Source organism: Lonchura striata, chromosome 27 (genome assembly GCF_046129695.1).
Source record: "Lonchura striata isolate bLonStr1 chromosome 27, bLonStr1.mat, whole genome shotgun sequence".
Taxonomy (NCBI): domain Eukaryota; kingdom Metazoa; phylum Chordata; class Aves; order Passeriformes; family Estrildidae; genus Lonchura; species Lonchura striata.
In genome coordinates this window covers 4744187-4765066 of record NC_134629.1, presented here as the reverse complement: position 1 = coordinate 4765066, position 20880 = coordinate 4744187, and the positions used below count along the sequence as shown (strand labels likewise).

General features: G+C 48.2%; 1 pseudogene; it reads right to left on the bottom strand.

Moving 5' to 3' along the window:
• Positions 1-1777: 1777 nt before the first annotated feature.
• On the bottom strand, positions 1778-17816 carry LOC144247550 (keratin, type II cytoskeletal 2 epidermal-like; annotated as a pseudogene).
• Positions 17817-20880: the final 3064 nt, after the last annotated feature.

Here is a 20880-nt window from a genome sequence, read left to right as displayed (position 1 = left end):
ATTCCATGTCATTGCCCTGATTTATTCTTCTCTTGCATAAAAAGTGAGAGGATGATCTGTTTACAATGGGAAACCTTTGGCGATCAGAACCCTCCTAATGAATATTTATACCTGTTTGATTGCTCTTTTCTTGTCAAATCTTTCTTGTGGTTTCCTTCATTAATGATTGAGCCTGACGTATTTTGTGCTTCTCATATTTGATTGGGAAATAACTTCTTATCACATGAAAGTGTGGGGGAAGAGGAAGATCTTCCAGTTCTGAATCCAAATAATTTTGGTGAGGAAAGACCTTTATTCTGGATTTTGCCTTTGGTAAAATGTATCTGCCCAACCTCAGGTTCATTTCTTTGTTATGCTCTTTCCTCAGTTTAACCACAAAACACTTTAATATTTCTTTTTATTATTAATTTTATGTTGATTTATGTTACTTATTTCTGGTTCTTTAATCTGCTCAACTGTACAATGAAAAAAAAAGATCCCCATTTGATCTTTTTGAAAGCCTGAATCATACTCATAGGACCTCGAAAACTTTGTTGAAAAACCAACCAAGCACATTACAGGGCTTTTTTCCCCATAATAACCTCTTCCAGCAGATTTTGAAGAGCTGTAAAAAAATGCATTTTGTCATCTCATGTCTGCAACAGACGGAATATAAAAACACAAAGGCTAAGATTATTTCATTCTGAATTTTAGAACACCTATTGAATCCAGGTAGGAGTCAAATTTGGTGCAAATCATCTTAAAAGACCTTAAATTTACACCAACCAAAGACTGGATCTACATTATTGGATCCATATTGCCCCAGCCCTGGAAGTCTCTAAGGTCAGGCTGGAAGGGGCTTGGAGCGACCTGGTCTAGTGGAAGTTGTCCCTCCCCATGGCAGGGTGTGGAACTGGATGGCCTTTAAGGTTCCTCCCATCCCAAACCATTCCATGATTCCATGATTCTCTCCAGACTGCTCTGCCTCCTCTCTATTAATTAAGACTTCTAATCATTAGATATGTCTTGTGCAATTGATGAATGGGCATTTCTGTACTTTTGGTAAACACCTAAAAGCAAATGGTAACATGTTGGCTCTCCATTAATTTTACTGGAAAAGGAGCAAAAGGTTTAAAGCCACCCAGGAGAAATGAGGGTGGTGTAATTTATCCGTGTCCAAGGAGCACAAGTGGAGTAATTAATCTTTGCTGAATCCAGTGGGTGGAATTCTGAATTAAGATTTTCTTTATGGCTTCCCCGCCTCCACATGGATGACCAGTCATTCCCAGGACATCACTAAAATCCTTCCTTCCTCTCCGTGACTCCATGTGTCCCACTGCAAAACTCCACTAAGTCTCCTAAAGCTGCATCAGAGAGACTTTGATGAGCTCCTTTTCCAGAAACACTTCCCAGAACACTTTAGGGAAAAGGTTCTGGATTATATCTCACTGTTTGGCACAGTGATAGCAAAGATTTAGTGAGGAAAAATAAAAGGGAAACAGGAATTGAGTGATAAGAGGATAAGTGCCCCAACACAACCAACAACCTTTTAAAGAAAAAGTGGAAATCAAAAGGATTTGTGGGTTTTTAATGTTCCAAGTGTCCCTTTTTGATGTGATCCCAGTGGAGGAGCTTTTCTGATGTGGTTTCCTGATGCTCCAGTGTTCTCACACCCAGTCTGCCTCTCCCTTGTGTTGAGGTGGAGTTGAGGTTACTTTTAGCACTAAAAGTGGAGCAGGACTTTCATTTTTCTACTTTAGCCCTCAAATCTGCATGTCACAGCCTTCACAGCTGAAGTTCAGATCTGGCTGTTCCTGGGACAAGGAAGTCCAGTTAAAATCACCATGCCTGGTCCACACATCCCTCATGGCTGAGCAGAGCTGCCCATGCTCTTGACAGCCCTGCAGCTCTTGGCAGCCCTGCAGCTCCTGGCAGCCCTGCAGCTCTTCCCACACCTCCCAACTGCCCCAATGTCTGGAAAGGCTGAGCCCCTCTAGCCCTAAATTCCTCTCTCCTGGGGATGCAGCCAGGAGCACCAGGGATAAATTTCCCCACTTCAGAGCCAGCCACGCTTCTAGAGGTGAATCCTCCATGAGAGGCACAAATGTCGTGGGATCAGGATGCAGTACTGTAGGAGGACTTGAATCTTCTGGGCTGTCCAGACCCACATCCCAGGTCAGTCCTAGAGCCAATGGAAATCACTGCTGGGGGAAAACATAACAGGAGTCACCCATGTGGAAGACGCAGACTTCCTTCTCCTCCCCCTCCAAGTCACAGAGAGATGGTTTAATTTTGTACTGAAATTTGAAAACCTTTATCTTACTTACATACTCCAACAGGGCTCCCAAGGCAGATCTCAGAGGAGAAGGAGGTCTCAAGGTTATCCATGATGCAGCAAGCATTTCTAGCACTTTTCATCCTTCTGGGGCTGTGAAGGAGCCCCAAGGTCTGAGCACTGCCTACACATGGCTGTGGTGGAACCCACCTGCCCTCTTCACCCTCCAGCAGAGTCTTGTAGGTTGTAATCTCAATATCCAGGGCCATCCTGCCATTCCACAGCTCCTGGGAATCCTGCATTATCCATGCCAGATCATCCTTGGCCTTCTGGAGCTCATCTTGCAGTTCACTGTGTCTTCCCCAGGCATCTCTGAGAGCATGACCCCCACGCTGCTCAATGTCACCAGGTGATGATTGCAAAGACAACACCTTCTGGGGGGATATGAGACATCCTGCTTTTTTGTGTCTTCTTTTTCACCATTCCCAGCTCTAAAAGAAAAAAATCCTACTTATTTTGAGAGTCTTAAACTTTTTTTTTTTTTTTTTCTTTTTCGGGGGGGAAGGATTTGGGCTATTTTAAAGGAAAGCCAAATGTTTCCAAAATCAATAATCAATTATAAAATATTCCAGAAGTCTGAACATGTCCCTGTGCTGCCAGACTGTGTTTGAGTTTTGTTTGGAGGATACCAATATTCTGCCCTAACTGGAACTAATAATTAAGGTTTCCCATTGCTTCCCGTTATAAACTATATAATGAATTAGATGGTCTGGAAATTATACCAGTTTCTACAGGTGCTGAATTACTGGTGAGTCATTATTCTGCCCATTTGTTGGATGCTTTGAACCCATGTCAGAAGCCAGAATTCCTGCTGAAGCAATTTCAGCAATTTTCTGAGAGCTGTAGCTAATCCCATGATCTAATTTGGTGCAATTAGTTCTTTGCAATAATCAAAAGGATCCAACAGAAAATGGGCTGGGAGATAATCCTTCTTCCCTGCTCAGCTCTGGGAAGAGCTTTCCTAGACCAATGGAGCCAGTGTGAGGCAACTCACTTTGATAAAGATGAAAGAAATTGTGGAATCGTGGAATTGTTTGGATGGGAAAGGGCAGTAAAGCTCATCCAGTCCCACCCCTGCCATGGGCAGGGACACCTCCCACTATCCCAGGCTGCTCCAAGCCCTGTCCAACCTGGCTTTGGGCAGTTCCAGGGGTGGGGCAGGCACAGCTGCTCTGGGAAATCCATTCCAAGATCTCATCACCCTCACAGGGAAGAATTTCTTCCTCGAATCTAATTTAAATCAATCCTCCTCCAGTTTAAAACTATTACCCCTTGTCCTGTTGCCACAGGCCCTGCTAAAAATTTGTCCCCATTTTTTTATAGATGCCACAAAGGTGTAGCAAACACAACTTGGGATGTGACACATAGGATCCAGACAGTAAATCCTATCCATCCCACCTGTTCCTTCATGTTTTCCAGGTGACATTGCCTCCTCTGGATCACAAAACTCAGCTCTTCATCTCTTGCTGCTGGGACCTCAGCTTCTTGAAGTGCCTACACTTTTCCTCCTCAAGCTCTTGGAACTGTTAGTAAGGAAGGAGAAAGCTGGGAGTCGATACTAGTGTCTTACACAGGAGCGTTGAGTCTTTTCCCAGAGAGAATTAAACTCAGTTTAGAAAAAAAATTGTGGATCTTGAGAGTGCTAGCAGAAAACAGTAAATTCTCCTACAACTCCCCATTCCCAGCACATGCCATCACCTCTCTTCCAGAGGTGTTCTCCCAGCTTTGAGACTCACAGAGTTTATCAGAAGGGAAAATTAGATCCAGAAATCACTTATTGAAGACAGGAACCAAATCCCACCACTTTTGCACTGTTACTTCTGACAGTGAGAGGCTTAAGAAGCTGTCACCAGACCTACCCTGGCTCAGTACAACGCTTCCAATTGGGATTTGCTTTTCCAGGCTATGCCCTCACACCAGTGCTCCATGCCCCTGAGGATAGTCCTGAGGATTGCCCCCAAGGATGCCTCCATATCCAGAGCTCAGCTGTTGTCCATTTTCACAATGACAGAGGCATCACAAGGACTTCTCTCCAGATTACTTCTCCTAAAAGCTGTGCTCAGCAGCCATAAGTTACCAGAGCATCCCTGTCCCCAGATTTCTTATCTCACATACGAGTAGAAGTAACATCACCATGGAGAATCTGACCTGAGCCACAGGCCAGGAGTTGAAACTGGGTTTGGTTTATTTTTTTCGGATCTCAAGATCTTCTTGATCTGGGATTCCCAAAAAGAGCCTGATTGGTTAATCTGGCCCACATTCATCTAGACAAGGAGTGGATGGGAGGAAGAGTTGCCATGAGGAATGATTTAAACAGGAGCATCCCTACCTGAGCAGAAATACATTTCAGGAACTCCATCTCCTGCTTTAGGGTTTCCACCTTTGCTTCCAGCTCTGCCTTGGTCAGATGGACACACTCCACATCCTAAAAGAGTCCAGACATTTAGGAGTCAAAATTATGCCTATACAAGGATCTAAGGCAATTCCATTATATTTTTGGAGTAAGAAATTTTGTTTGAGAAACTCAGTTATCTCCTAACCAGCAACAGCTATGGGATCCCCATGGATATATCCAGTATTGAAGAGATCTTGCTGAAAAACCATCACAATTCAAGGACAAGGAGCAAAAACCACCAGTTTGAATGAAGTATTCTCTCAGTGGTGTGTTTTTCCACACCCCGCACCTGTCCAAGGTCTTCTAAGAGTCTCTATACCTGCCCCTTGCCTTGCAAGGAGTGGATCAGAGGAAACCCCTTGAATCTCTGCACCCAAAACTTCCATTTGTCCCAATTCTTTACATTCTTCAGCAACATAAGTCACTCTCAGCAGTGGTGCATCTGTTCACTTTTTACTCATATCTGGTGAGGAAGAGACCAGTGAAGGGGTCATTCAAAGAATGGAGACCTTCTTTGAGTGGATATTTAGGGGACAGAGTGCTTTGGATCTCATCTGTTTGGATCTCAACCTTTTGGATGTCAGCTTTTGAATCTCAAACTTTTGGATCTCAGGTTCTTGGATTGCAACATTTCAGGTGTCAGATTTTTGGATCTCAGGTTTTTGGGTGTGATCTTTTGTATCCCAGATTTTTGCCCGTCACCCTTTTGGATCTCAGCTCCTTAAGTCTTAGCCCTTTGAATAACAGCCTTTGGATATGGCCCAAGCCAAGAGTACCCTTAGTGCAGCTGTTGGAGCTCCTGCCACGAGGGTAGTTTCTCCTCACTCACTGGCACTTGAACTCCAGCACAAACTTCTCGAGTGGCTCAGCTCAGGCTCCACCTGGTCCTGTTCCTGCTGCAGTGAGTCCAGACACTGCCAGCAGCAGCAGGCAAACCTGCCGAAGACATCTTTGATGTCCCTCTGGGCTGGCAGCACCTGCTTCCACAGGACATCCCACTGGGCAGCCAATGCCCTGCTCTGCTGCCCTGGAAGTCGCACCTGCACTTAGAGAGCAAAGCCACCTGTTCAGGTGTGTGTTGGGATGACTCCTGCTGGGACCACAGGAGTGTGGGGACACAAGGAATCTGCTCTTTTGGGTCAGCAGTCCCCGGGCTCATTGAACCACGTGAGAGGAAAAAGGGGTCAATGTGACCTTCCTAAGCCTACAGTCAAGTGAGAGGTGTCCCTGCCATGGAAAGGGGTTGGAACCTGATGATCCTTGGGGTCCATCCCAACCCCAGTTATACATGGTGGGATTGTTGAAGTGTCCTGCATGGGGCCAGGAGCTGGACTCCATGATCCTGGTGGGCTGAGCCTTCCAACCTAGCATATTCTGTAGTTCCATGATTCCATGAATCCTCGAGAAAAGTGAGCCTGCTGCTCATCCCTTCTCCAAGGAAACCCTGGACAGCACAGCCCTTGTGATAGCTACAGAAACAACAAACTTTTAAATAAATCTGCATCAATGGGCTGAAAGTGGAAACCCTCATTCATACATCTGGCTGCAGAAAGAAGCCCACAGTACCAAACCTCTGCTGGACACTTAAGAGGAACAGCCCCTCCCACTATTACTAATAAAACCAGATGCAGTTCATCAAACTATTTACAAGTATAAATCAGATTAAAAAAACATAATGTGCTTGACCTACATTAATGGCACCAGGGTCACACATACCAAAACCAGCTCAAGGTTCATGAACTGCAGTGGAGAAGAAGAGATACCAAAGTCTGGAACACCAAAGTCTTCTCTCAGCTCTCACCTTGTCAATCAAAAAGGCCAATTGGTTGTGGAAGCTCTTCAGCTGCTCCTCTCCTGCTTTCAGATCCACTGGATTTCAGGGTTCACCTTCACATCCAGGGGCTGCAGGAGGTCCCTGTTGACCTGCACAAGGTGAGCACCTCCACATTTGCCCACCAACCCATCGGTGCCCCAGCACCCCTGACCTCCCCAGAGCCCAGAACAAACACATTTCTATCCCTTTGTGTTTTGGAGAATCTGGCCATGGCTCCAGGTTCCATAGCCTCTCCCAAAGAATGCCTGGAGGCCAAAGTGCTGCTTCAGCCAAGGGTCAACACTAGGAGCAGAGGATGGTGAGAAGAATCTTCTCCCATGGGAAGCTCACCCAGCTGATAGCTGCTGGCTCATGCTGGGAGACACCATGGAGGAGAGGATAAAATCCAGAAGGACCCCTGTGCTCTGGCATGTCTGTGCTCCTCCTTTACACATATATCAGGAGTGGAGCTTGGTTGATGAAGAGGAATAATTGGGGCCTTTCCTGGGGTTTGCAGTACCTGGTAGAAATTAGGAGGTTTCAATATGCAATACAAGTGAACATTAGTGAAATCCAGTGGAATTTCTCTAAGTGTAAATCATGCAGTCAGCTTGAATTCTTTTATTGGGTTAGTTTGTTCTGCTTCCGTACAGTAAATACAGGCTAGGAAATGGCCTGGGGAGTGTTTCTTTCTTCCAAGAACAGTTTCCTCTGCCATGAAGACAAGGTAGGAGAGTTAATGGTGTTAGCTTGGAGAACAGAAGGTTCCAGGGAGACCCTGGAGTCCCTTCCAGGGCCTAAAGGTACTCCAGGAGAGCTGGAGAAGGACTGGGAACAAGGGATGGAGGGACAGGATACAGGCAATGGCTTCCCACTGCCAGAGGGCCGTGGTGGATGGGATATTTGGCAGGAATTCCTCCCTGTGAGGGTGATGAGGCCCTGCAATGCTTTTCCCAGAGGACCTGTGGCTGCCCGATTCCTGTAAGTGTCCAAAGTCAGGTTGGATGGGGCTTGGAGCAGCCTGGAAGTGAAAGGTGCTCCAGCCCATGGCAGAGGTGGAACTGAATAAGTTTTAAGTTCCCTTCCAGCCCAATCCATGGTTCTGTGATTCTTGTTAAGTCTTTGGCATTGATTGTGTAGATCACCTGGAAAACAAATCTCACATGGAGAAGACAATAAAAAGCTTTTAAACTAGGAGGTTCTAGCCCAAGGCTGTTAATTGGACATTGGTTAATATTTAACTGAGAGCAGTGGTAAACTGGCTGTGGTGGGCAGAGCATAAATGTGGGCAGAGCATAAGGCAACCTGCATCCTGCAAAATTCCTTATTAATCCATCTGCTACTCCTTGTCAGTATCCTTTACATGGGAGCTTGTAATTAAAACCCTTGGGATAGCTTAAGGCACATGAAATGGGATTTATTAGAGTGTCTTGACAGGTGGAGAAGAAAAGGCTGAGAAGTTTCACAGAGTTGCTGAGAGCCCAAGAGGTGGAGCCAAGATTCAATCTCTCTACTCAAGGCTTCCTGCCAAAGTCTCTTTCAAAACAAAACATGATGAAAGTTTCATTTCAGATCACTGAGAAGAAATAATTTTCCTCTGCTACTCCACCAGATCAATCCTGAACTTTTTCAATAGGCTCAAACCTCAGTCAATGTTTTTATGGCCATTAAACATTTAAGCATTTCAAATTACCAATAAATATTTTCCCTGTTCATTTAATGTCTTGGTTTTTCAGGGATTTTTAAAATTTTTAAATTATTTTTTTCAATTCCTGGGTTCATCCAAGTGGTTTTCACAAGAAAGCAGATAAAAAGCAAATCTGGTTACAAAGAATCTTGCTGGAATTCTGTTTCCAAGAGCAGCTGATGCCAAAGGTTTCCCTGCACCTCATTATGTGCAATGTTCTGTTCTGGAACACTTTGCCCTCAGCCCAGCAAGGGAGATAATTGATAGGATGAAGCAGCTGGAAAGACGAGCAGCTTAATTAGGGGTTCTTGACAGCGCTATCAATTACACCCACACAGGACAGCAATTGAAGTTTGCATGTTTCATTTCAACAGCGGCAGCATGCATGGAATTCCCAGCTGGAAGATCAGGATTGGAGCCCAGGGGAGGACATTTGGCCTGGAGCTGCTCTGATTCAGCTTCATTTTGTGCCTCCAGTTTGTCTCTTCTTGGGCTCCGCTGAATCCCCCTCCCAGTACTCCTGTGGTACCCCAAGGTTCCTGAGCAGGGTTCTCACAGCACATGCCTTGAAAATTTGGAGCTTTTCAGGCAAAGAAGGGGTTCACACAGAGTCTTTATTTCCTTCCTGTGGCCAGAGCCAACAGGTTCATGGCTGGGTCCAGGTTGTCCTCCCAGAACAAATAGCAAAAGACTGTGGGTGGTTTAATTGAGTTTTCTTCTACTTTTCTAAGCCAAACTTCTGAATTTGGGTTTTCATAGCCCTGGATGTCACAAAAGATTCATCCATTGGATCACCCTCCATTCTGGCCCCCAGCCCACTTGAACCCTAATGACCCCGAGTCCCCAAAAGGTACCTGACGCCACCTGATGCCACCCTGTCAGCTCTGCCTCCCTCTCCCAGCTCTACCCCATCCCTATTTTGCTGTAGGAGACAAAATATTTATGCCTCATTTGACAGCCAAAGGTCACCAAATTTCAAGCATACCAGGTGTTCTCTGCTTCTCCCACCTGGTGGGAAGCAGAGAACACAGCTGCTTCCTGAAGCAGTGCTGGTGGAACTCAGTGTATCTGTGTCAGAGCAGCCAACTTTCTGCTGCTCCCTCCCAAGACCGGGAGGGTTGGTTGTGGCCTGTGTACCAGGGTAATCACGGCTCACCAGTGCTCTTCTAATCAACAGGAATTTTGGAAAGAGGCCCAGAAATGAGCCCCACAATTTTGATGGTGCTACAATACAACCATGACTAATTTCACGGCTTTTTGCCAAAGTAAATCAGGAGGGAACGTCTTGTTCTGGTCACAATCTGCACAGCAAAGGTGTAAAAAATTCCACCAGTCAGACTGGGAGAACTGGGGCAAAGACCAGCTCCATACTAGCACAGCACAACCTTTTCCTCCCACTAGATGGTGGTGTCTAGTGCATTTGGGCCCCTGCTGCGTTCCTGGGGGTGCCAGGAGCATCCTGGAGAATCCTGGAGCACCCAAAGGAGGGCTGTGAGGATGACGAAGGGTCTGGAGGGACCACACAAGAAGCAGCTGAGGACTGATTTGTCTGGCTGGAGAAGAGGAGTCTGAGGGGAGACTCATTGGGGGCTGCAGCTTCATCCTGAGGGACAGCTCCGATCTCTGCTCTGGGGACCAGGGACAGGACCCAGAGAATGGCTGCAGCTGTCAGGGGAGGTTTAGGTTGGAAATCAGGAAAAGGCTCTTCCCTAGGGAATGGTTGAACACTGCCCAGGCTCCCCAGGGTATGGTCATTGCCCTGAGGCTACCAGAGCTTCAGGAACATTTGGACAATGCTCTCAGGAGGTGGGATTTTGTAATTAGTGGAATTTTTAGGGTGTCTGTGCAGGGACAGGAGTTGGACTCAAAGATCCTTGTGGGTCCTTTCCAGCTCAGGATATTCCATAGTTCTGCAATTCCATGGGATGAGCCACTTCACACCCAGAACCTCCCAGGAACCTCCCAGGATGCCACAAGCAAGAGGTTGTTACAGCAGTGGGAGAGAATATTTAGGACAGCACTTGGACAACGAGGTCCTCAATCCATGGAAGCTGACGTTCCCCATGGTCTCATGTTCTGAGGCTGACTCAGCCTGGGATGTTCTGTAAAACATGTGTGTGAACCTCTGGCATAAAGCCAGCCATGAGACAGAGTCACCACCAGCTCCAAAGAGAACTGACCTTCTGCCAGCTCCTCCCTTCTCCCTGTCCTCCCCCTATTCCCAGGATCCTGCTCAGCTGCCAGCACTCCCAGAGGCTCCTGCTCTTCCTGGGCACAGGATGTCAGCAAACTCCTTCTCTTGGCATTCACAGCCCGGTGGTGATGGAAAACACACACCAAGACATCCGCTGGGGGCCCCTCTTTTGATCCTCTTCTTCTCTTCAGCTCAGCCCCTGAACGCCAAAACTCGAAATGTCTGCAGCCTTATGGAATCAATCTCGTGACATTTTCATTGGTGATCTCAAACTGACATTTGAAACAGAGTCTGGACTTGGATGACCCTTGTGGGTCCCACCCAGCTCAGGATGTATTCTGTTATTCTATGAATTTAGGGATGAGCCAATGAGGAGCCAGCAGTGGACATGACCGTGAAAGCATCAAATTTGCATCTTTTTTTTATGTTTTCTGCACATTTTTCAATATGCTTTGGCACTGGAAAGAAAATCATCTGCTTGATCACCACAGTTCAAATATGAATGGTCCAAAGAACTGAATCTCAGCCTTTGTCTTAAATATCTGTGGTCCATAGACCTGAATGTTGGCGTTGGTCTTAAATTTGTGTGGTCTGAAAGCCTGGAATTTATGCTTGGTCTTAGATCTCTGTGGTCCAAACCCCTAGAATTTAGCCTTGATCTTAAATTTTTGTGGTCCAAACACCTTAAATTTGATCTTGATCTCAAACCTGTGTGCTCCAAAGACCTGAATATGATGTTGGTCTTAAGTTTTTTGTAGTCCCAATACCTAGAACTGGATCTTGAACTTAAACTTGTGTCTAAACCCCAGAAATCTGGTATTCTTAAATTCACATGGTCTAAAAACCTAAATCTTGGTGTTGGTCTTAAATCTGTGTGGTCCAAAGTCCTAAACTGGGCCAGATGCTCTTCTTGCAGAACCTACAGGAGCCAGATCAAAAGCTCATGGAGGAAAGGAACCGCTATAAATATTAAAAAACATGGTATTTTTTAGGCAACTCAAACACCAGATGAGATTTTGCCCTCCTACTCCAGCAGGTATAATTGGATATGGAAGGAGGTGCTGGAACACGTCTCCAGAAACCAGGCAGCCCTTGATGGCTTCGCTGATGAGCAGAACAGGCTTGGATATTCCCTTCCAGGGAAACACTCCCAGTGTGCAAACAGCACTGAACCCCTCGGGGGTTCCCAGCTGCTGCTCTCAGCTCTCCTTGGAACCTCAAAAGTCTGGCGTCACCTAGAGTAGAGGCTGTGTCTGATCCCCAGCAGGTGACTCATCCCCTCCAAGGGAGAGGCATGAATGGGATGCGGGAATTGCCTCCAGAAGTGCTCATTTCTTACAGATCTTCTTCCTTTCTGTCCTTTCATTCTTTTCTAGAGTGATCAGTAAAAAACACTCAGGCCTGACCACAGCACTCATATTTTTCATTATTAATAAAATATTTTTACTATTAATGAGATATTTCTATCATAATTCCAGTTTTTTACTAAGCTGATTTTTTTGTTGGTAACACTGGTAATCCAGTATTCTAATTATTAATCAGATACATTTATTATTAGTCTAATATTAATCAAATATTAATCCATAATCTAATATTTAAATTATTAATCAATATCTATAATATTGATATAATAATATTAGCCCAATATTTTTTATTTTCTAAATTATTATATTATATTATATTATATTATATTATATTGTATTATATTATATTATATTATATTATATTATATTTACAATATATCTCTATTAATAATAAATATTTTATCAATAATAATTTTTATTGTCAATATAATATTGTATTCTTAATCATAACACTTTAAATTAATTATATGATTGTATTAATAATACATTTTATTAATAATCTGATTTTTATTTATTAATTTTTATTTCTTCTTATTAGAGATGAGAAACACCCTGCTTGCACAACTTATCCATGAAACCAGAGCCTTGTGACCCTCTGGACTGTGCAGAATTACACCACTTTTTATCCTAAAAGATGAAGTTTTGCCTGAATTAAAGCCTAATCCCTTGGATAAAAACAGAATTGTGATGATGCAGAGTGGCTTTCATTTGGATCCGGAGGTTTCACCTGGACGGTGATGCCTCTTGAGAGCCATGAAGCTGAACCCAGGTGAGACCCGGTTTTGAACTACAACATCTGGAGCTCCCTCCATGCAGTTCCAAAGTTCCTCCAGACTTTGCTGGAGTTTGGCTCCACATGGAATCAGGGAATGCGCTGGTGTTGGTGGTTGGGTCTTTTCTAGTTCTTTCCTTATTACCTGTGGAATTTCTTCCCACTGAGTTGCTAAGAAGCACTGACGGGTGGGTGCTTGAGACGCTGGGGAGGGGGAACTCCTTTGGTTTTTGGGAGCTTGTCTGGGGGGGAAGGGAGCAGAGATACCGCGAGAATGGGGGCAGATAAAAGGAGATGGGGTTGAGGGCAGCCGCTCTCTTGCTTCTGGGCTTGGTAGGAGAACAGTCAGACCTGCAGCTTGGGGAAAGGAATTTGCTGCTGAGAAGAATGGACAGGAGATCGTTCTCCTTTTGAATGCCTTTATTAAAACGTGACCAGCTCGGATGGGGGCCCAACGGGTCATGCAAACGCCACTGCTGGTGCTGGTGCTGGTGCTGCTGCTGTTTCCCAGAGTGGCACAGAGGAGGAGGAGTGCAACTTTGTCCGCTTTGCATGCAGGCAAAGCCGGAGATTTTCTCCTCACAGGAACAACTGGATTCCCAAAATCTAGGCTGTAATCTGGAGTCCTTACTCTGGCTGATGTCTCAGCGAGAGGTTAAAAATGTCCTGGTGGACACTAGGACTAATTGCTCACTCTTTGTACTTGTTTGGGTCCTTCAATTTTGTGGTGGCTCGTAGTTTTAGGGGTTTTTTGGTGTTGGACTTGGTGTGTCTCAACGTCTGCATGTGGCCTCCGATGTCACTTCCTCCTCACAGTCCCAGGTGCCATTCTCTAGGAAGTAGCAAGGGTGAAACCTGACCTGACAGAGAGGGATTTCTAACCTGGGATGAACAGCAGGTAATTAACAGGGGGTGAACAATAAGTAACTAACAGGGGGTGAACAGCAGGTAGTTAACCGGGGATGAACAACAGGTAATTGATCCACAATCAGTTAACAGCAGCCCTTTGGAACATAAGCAATTTCATATTCCTAACAGCTGCCACCACCATAACCCAGCGGGGAACCTTTCTTCTGCTGCTGGCCCCCGCATCCCTCTGCCCTGCCAGGACATCCCGCAGGTTCCAGCTATTTGCTGTGGAATTTCTGATACATCTTGTCCGCCTCCCCGGGATTTCTGCTCATCCCCGTGGTTCCAGCCTGCTGTTCCGAGAGTGCTGTTGGGGCACCGGGATGCTGCCCCAGGTGTAATGAGCAAAGTTCCCAGTGCCCCGGGGTTGCCTTCCTTGTTTCGATGCCAACACTGGAACAGCTGCTAGCTCTAGCTAAGTACCAATAATTGCTCTGTTTGTTTTCTCTAAACTACCTAGAGATAACTTGCCTCTCCCACCCACGCTGCCATTCCAGGACTAAAATGCAAATAAAAAACCCTTGGGACCATGGGACCGTTTTTTAGGGGATGAAGACAAACCTAAATGGAGAACTAAACACAGTAGAGGGGGCTAGACAGGTACCTTGGCTAAAGAAGAAAGAAACACATCCCCTGATCGAAGTTTGACCTGTCACCATCACCTACAGAAGACTAGACTAGAATGAGCTGTAGGAAGCAGGAAGAAAAAAAAGATCTTCCTAGTGTTACCACGAGGAAAGGAGAGGGGCAGCTGCTGATCGGGACTTCAGTGACAGACTCTGCACGCCTTCTCGGCTACCTGGAAAACTTACAACAGTGGGGGCGAGCTCCGGGTCGGGCCCCCTGCCCAGCTAACCTTTTAATAAAGAGCTGAACATTAATAAGGCCATTAGCCCTGTTCATTTCACTAGAGGTTTGTAATGAACAAAAGAGTCTTCCTGGTTTTGGTGGCAATACTGGGACACTGCTGTCTTAAGCTAAGTACTGATATTGAAATGTTAATTAACTAATTGCTCTGTTTGTTTTCGCTAAACCACCTCGGGATCACCTACATCCCCCACCCACACTGCCATTCTAGGACTGGGATGCAAATAGCGGAATCATGGGAGGGGGTTTTGGGGATGAAAACACCCCTTAAAAGGAAGGCTGGGCACAGTGGAAGGGGCTGGACGGGTGCTCTGGCTGGGGAAAAGGGAACCACATCCCTGATCGACGTTTGATCTGTCCCCATAGCCTGCAGAGGATTGGACTGGGCTGGGCTGTGGGAAGCAGGAACAAAGGGGCAGCTCTTCCTGGTGTTACCAGGGGAAAAGGAGAGAGGTGACAGCTGCTGATCCGGACTTCAGCTACAGACTGCACACCTCTTCACCCTTTGGCTACCAGTACCAGGGACAGACTCTGCACGCCTTCTTCCCCTTCAGCTACCTGGATAAGCTGCAACAGCGGGGCCGAGGGCGCGAGCTCCGTGTCAGGCCCCCTGCCCAGCTGAACATTAATAAGGGCATTAGCCCTGTTCATTTCACCAGGGGTTTGTGAAATGCAGCCTCTCCTCAATCCCTTCCCGCCTTTGGACCGCGTGGGGATCATCGGAACTGCGCTGCCGGGGAAGGTGCCGTGGCCCAAAGGCTGGGACTGGGTTCTGCTTCTGTTTGTTGTTAATGTCGTAGCTGTTGTTTTTTTGCTTTATTATTCATGTTATGAACAAGTTCATAGGTTAATGAAAATAGAGCTGTTAATGCCCTTAACAGTTATAATAAGTTAATTATGTTAATTAACATTGTTGTTAGAGGTTAAACCTTTAAGTTACCCCCACTGTTAATCCCCTGTTAAAATCCCTTATCTATATCCTTGTTGCATCCGTCTGGGTATTGCCTCCGCTGCTCCCCAAAAATGGCGCTGGGTAAAATTCCCAGGAAATATACAAATTAAGAGATATTAAAGAAAATTCAACAAAAGACCCTAGAAACAACAAGCCAACTCAAAACTTGAAAAGCTAAGTAACTGGTCCTACTGGTGGGGAGTCCTCCTACTCCACCAAGGTTTTAGATGTTACTGTGACCTAAATAGAACTGAGCTACAGTGAGGACCCTAAACAGCGAACCACGGGATGTCTTCCTAGGCACACCCATGAGGACGGCAGCCCCAGGTCTGCTGTGAAGCACAACTGTTCGCCTCCTCCTCTGCATCGCCAAATGGAGCAGTGCTGGTGTGCAGACCCCTCAGGCCCCCACCCAGAGCTGATGACATTAATAAAGGCATCCAAAAGGAGCTGGTCTCCTTGCCCATTTATTTCAAGACACACTGATAAAGAACTGCCATTCCTATTCCTATATCTTTACCTGAAAGCCCTTTAATTTCAAAATTATAATTCTGAGGGAGGGGGGTCTACATTCTCCATTCCAAGGGAGACTTGCTGTCTGCCCTAGCAGACACCTGTCTTGTAAACCAAGACAGTTGGGATAGGAGGGACCTTAAAGCTCATCCTGTTCCACTCTCTGCCACGGGCAGAGACACCTTCCACTATCCCAGGCTGCTCCAAGCCCCATCCAGCCCGGCTCTGGACACTTCCAAGGATGGGGGATCTTTTGGGAAATCCATTCCAAGGCCTCACCACCCTCACAGGGAAGAACTTTTTCCCAATGTCCCGCTTAACCCTCCCCTCTTCTGTCCCCTAACCCACCCTTTGTCCCATCACTTCTTTCCAAATCCCTCTCCATAACTGTATCCTCCATAACCTCTCCAGCTCTCTTGGAGCCCTCAGTGAAGGAAAATAACCATTAAAGATCACTTCCTATCAAAATAACTCCGTAGCTCCATTGACATTCTGTGGTTGTCTTTGTGGGTTTACAGCCCTTCGCAAAAGGGTTTCCACAGTGGATTTCCCAGAAATCTGGGTCTCTTATCACCCTCCTGCCTCTCCCAGGACTCTTCCCAGTTGGAATTCCTTCCAAAAGAGAAGATCCTCCTTCCCTCAAGCTGGGGAAAGGACATTAAATATTCCAAATGGGATTGGGACACTCCAGATGTCTTAGTGGAGTGTTGCTAAACAGGAGTGACGTTATTAAACTGAGCTTATTGAACAAACTTTTGACATAAAATCAACTGCTTTGTGCTTTGTTAGAACTTTTTATTGGATTTTGAGGAGGTTCTGGGAGAAATTTAGGGAATATCTTGCTTCCTGTGATAAAAATCATCACTGAATAAGATCACAGAATCATGGAATATCCTGAGTTGGAAGTGACACACAACAATCATCAAGTCCAACTCAAACTCCAAGCAGGAAAAACCCCAAAATCAGATGTTGGCCAAGAAATTTTTCCTCAAGTACACCCTATCTCACCTTAACTTGGGACTGCAGGGGGAAAACTGAACCAAAAGTGAGATGAGACTTTGTTATTCCCAGACTTTCTGCTCCTTTCTTCATCTGCAGCTGCAGTGACAGAAAAAAAAAAGCTATACAGAGGATCTGACCCCAGGTTATTTAATGAGTGAGTCCTAGAGGGAATGATGGATCTGAGGTGTAGCCATGTGTCCTGGCTGACTGGTCAGACCAGACATACAGGACTTTGCCCTAAATCCCATTTTTACAGCAGATGATCTTCATTTGTCATTCTTTTCCAGCCACCGTCTACTTTATCCCTTTTTCCAGGAACTTTTTCCTGTGGTTGGATCAGATTTCCATGATTCATTTACATGGAAAGTTCTATCAAAGATCTCATCAGAGACATCAGAGTCCTGCCCTCCCCAGATCAAAACAAACACACCAGACAGGGTTTCAAGCTTTTAGTTGTCAAAGATAAAGGTTCCACACAGGCTGAGATTAAAAGCTCAGAGAAAGCCCAAGGAAGGGACACCATCACAATATCAGCATCCAGCAGAGGAGTGGGATGGAGACTCCAGGGATGGTTGTGCAGGGAGAGCACAGGATGATGCACAGCCCATCCAGACCAATGGTGACAGCAGGAAAATCCCATTGCCTCCGACAATGAGGGAATTGCTTCATTCTGTTCCACTGCTGAGATTTTGAATCCAAGTTTTACTTGTGGGCAGCATCTCCAGGGGAAACAGAGCCACTTCCATAGGCAGACCAGAAACCTGGGCTTGGAGAAGACCACGCTCCTCCTGACCTGCTTTCCTCAGTCACATCTCTGCAGCTGGCATCTACACAGGTCCCACCTTCGTAACAACTGTCCCGTCTAGAGCAATCCCAGCCTCCTTCCCCTCCACTGCCAGGCCTGCAGGCGCCAGCAGAGCTTGATCCCCAAACTCCAGAGATGGAGCTTCCACTTCCTCCAGAGATTGATCCTCTCCTGCCTGAGGTTCCCCCTCCATATCCTGAGCCTCCACCATATCCAGAGACTCCCCCATATGCGGACCCTCCTCCATACCCTGAGCCCCCCTCTCCTCCACCAATGCAGCCGCCACTGCCATAACTGGATCCACGACTGCCATAACTTCCTCCTCCTTCCCCACCTCCAGACATGGAGCCTCTCCTGCCAGAGACACCTCCATATCCTGAGCTCCCTCCAGACCCTGAACCTCCTTCTCCTCCACCAGTGCACCCACTGCTGCCATAACTGGATCCTCCATGACCTGAGCTTCCTCCTTCTCCAGACATGGAGCCTCTCCTGCCAGAGCCACTCCAGCTGCCAGAGCTCATCCCACCACTATGGGGGCTGCAGCTGCCACTGCCAGAGCCTGATCCATATCCACCAGAAGTGCCAGCACCTCCAGACATGGAGCCTCTCCTGCCAGAACTGCTCCAGCCTCCAGAGCTCATCCCCCCACTGTGGGGGCTGCAACTGCCAGAGCCAGATCCATATCCACCTGAGCTGTGACCACCTCCAGACATGGATCCTCTCCTGTCCAAGCTTCCTGTTCCTCCGTACCCTGAGCCCCCCTCTCCTCCACCAATGCAGCCGCCACTGCCATAACTGGACCCACCACTGCCATAACTGGACCCACCACTGCCATAACTGGATCCTCCATGACCTGAGCTTCCTCCACCTCCAGACATGGAGCCTCTCCTACCAGAACTGCTCCAGCCTCCAGAGCTCATCCCTCCACTGTGGGGGCTGTAACTGCCAGAGCCTGATCCATATCCACCAGAGCTGGAACCACCTCCAGATATGGAGCCTCTCCTGCTTGAGCTTCCTCCATACCCTGAACTCCCTTCTCCTCCACCAATGCACCCACCAGAGCTTGATCCGCCACTGCCTGAGCTTCCTCCATACCCAGAACTGATTCCTCCTCCAGAACTGCTCCCACCACTGCCAGATCCCGATCCCAGCCCTCCAGAGCTGGGACCACCTCCAGACATGGAGCCTCTCCTGCCAGAACTGCTCCAGCCTCCAGAGCTCATCCCTCCACTATGCGGGCTGCAACTGCCAGAGCCAGATCCATATCCACCTGAGCTGTGACCACCTCCAGACATGGATCCTCTCCTGTCCAAGCTTCCTGTTCCTCCGTACCCTGAGCCCCCCTCTCCTCCACCAATGCAGCCGCCACTGCCATAACTGGATCCTCCTTCCCCACCACCAGAGATGGAGCCTCTCCTGCCGGAGCTTCCTCCTCCATACCCTGAGCTTCCTCCTTCTCCCCCACCAATGGACCCACCACTGCCATAACTGGATCCTCCATAACCTGAGCTTCCTCCACCTCCAGACATGGAGCCTCTTCTGCCAGAACTGCTCCAGCCTCCAGAGCTCATCCCTCCACTATGCGGGCTGCAACTGCCAGAGCCTGATCCATATCCACCAGGGCTGTGACCACCTCCAGACATGGAGCCTCTCCTGCCAGAGCCACTCCAGCTGCCAGAGCTCATCCCACCACTATGGGGGCTGCAGCTGCCACTGCCAGAGCCTGATCCATATCCACCAGAAGTGCCAGCACCTCCAGACATGGAGCCTCTCCTGCCAGAACTGCTCCAGCCTCCAGAGCTCATCCCTCCACTATGCGGGCTGCAACTGCCAGAGCCTGATCCATATCCACCTGAGCTGTGACCACCTCCAGACATGGATCCTCTCCTGTCCAAGCTTCCTGTTCCTCCGTACCCTGAGCCCCCCTCTCCTCCACCAATGCAGCCACCACTGCCATAACTGGACCCGCCACTGCCATAACTGGACCCGCCACTGCCATAACTGGACCCACCACTGCCATAACTGGATCCTCCATGACCTGAGCTTCCTCCACCTCCAGACATGGAGCCTCTCCTGCCAGAACTGCTCCAGCCTCCAGAGCTCATCCCTCCACTGTGGGGGCTGCAACTGCCAGAGCCTGACCCATATCCTCCAGAGCTGGAACCACCTCCAGACATGGAACCTCTCCTGCTTGAGCTCCCCCCATACCCTGAACCCCCATCTGCACCACCAATACAGCCAGAGCTTGATCCTCCACTGCCTGAGCTTCCTCCATACCCAGAGCTTATTCCTCCTCCAGAACTGCTCCCACCACTTCCAGATCCCAATCCCAGGCCTCCAGAGCTGTGACCACCTCCAGACATGGAGCCCCTCCTGCCACAGCTGCTCCCACCTCCAGAGCTCATCCCCCCACTGTGGGGGCTGCAACTGCCAGAGCCAGATCCGTAACCACCGGAGCTCTGGCCACCTCCAGACATGGAACCTCCACTGCCAGAGCTTCCTTGTCCTCCACCTCCAGATATGGAGCCCCTCCTGCCACAGCTGCTCCCACCTCCAGAGCTCATCCCCCCACTGTGGGGGCTGCAACTGCCAGAGCCAGATCCGTAACCACCAGAGCTCTGGCCACCTCCAGACATGGAACCTCCACTGCCAGAGCTTCCTTGTCCTCCACCTCCAGACATGGAGCCCCTCCTGCCACAGCTGCTCCCACCTCCAGAGCTCATCCCCCCACTGTGGGGGCTGCAACTGCCAGAGCCAGATCCGTAACCACCAGAGCTCTGGCCACCTCCAGACATGGAACCTCCACTGCCAGAGCTTCCTTGTCCTCCACCTCCAGACATGGAGCCCCTCCTGCCACAGCTGCTCCCACCTCCAGAGCTCATCCCCCCACTGTGGGGGCTGCAACTGCCAGAGCCAGATCCGTAACCACCAGAGCTCTGGCCACCTCCAGACATGGAACCTCCACTGCCAGAGCTTCCTTGTCCTCCACCTCCAGACATGGAGCCCCTCCTGCCACAGCTGCTCCCACCTCCAGAGCTCATCCCCCCACTGTGGGGGCTGCACCTCCCAGAGCCAGATCCGTAACCACCAGAGCTCTGGCCACCTCCGGACATGGAACCTCCAGTGCCAGAGCTTCCTTGTCCTCCACCTCCAGACATGGAGCCCCTCCTGCCACAGCTGCTCCCACCTCCAGAGCTCATCCCCCCACTGTGGGGGCTGCACCTCCCAGAGCCAGATCCGTAACCACCGGAGCTCTGGCCACCTCCAGACATGGAACCTCCACTGCCAGAGCT